The sequence below is a fragment of the Gekko japonicus genome, unplaced genomic scaffold (genome assembly GCF_001447785.1).
Source record: "Gekko japonicus isolate JY-2015 unplaced genomic scaffold, Gekko_japonicus_V1.1 scaffold3087, whole genome shotgun sequence".
Lineage (NCBI taxonomy): Eukaryota > Metazoa > Chordata > Lepidosauria > Squamata > Gekkonidae > Gekko > Gekko japonicus.
This window is the reverse complement of record NW_015169270.1, coordinates 153,397-153,736: the sequence shown is the minus strand read 5'-3', so window position 1 is coordinate 153,736 and position 340 is coordinate 153,397. Positions and strand designations below refer to the sequence as shown.

Below are 340 nucleotides of genomic sequence, written 5' to 3'. Positions count from 1 at the left end.
TTTTAACTGGAGGCGCCGGGAATTGAACCAGGGACCTTCTGCATGCCAAGCAGAGGCTCTTCCACTGAGCCACAGCCCCTCTTCACAGCTCTCCAGAGTCTCAGGCGGAGGTTTTTCCCATCACCTCCTGCCTGGTCCTTTTAACTGGAGATGCTGGGGATTGAACCTGGGACCTTCTGCATGCCAAGCAGAGTGCCACAGCCCCTCTTCACAGCTCTCCAGAGTCTCAGGCGGAGGTTTTTCCCATCACCTCCTGCCTGGTCCTTTTTAACTGGAGATGCCGGGGATTGAACCTGGGACCTTCCGCCTGCCAAGCAGAGGCTCTTCCACTGAGCCACGG

At 57.4% G+C, this 340-nt stretch overlaps 1 protein-coding gene across 1 annotated transcript in view; it reads right to left on the bottom strand.

The window, feature by feature from the left end:
* The window catches only part of KLC3 (kinesin light chain 3), an 18,483-nt gene that overhangs the window by 3,587 nt on the left and 14,556 nt on the right, over nucleotides 1-340 (bottom strand). The gene's annotated exons all lie outside the window — the stretch shown is intronic.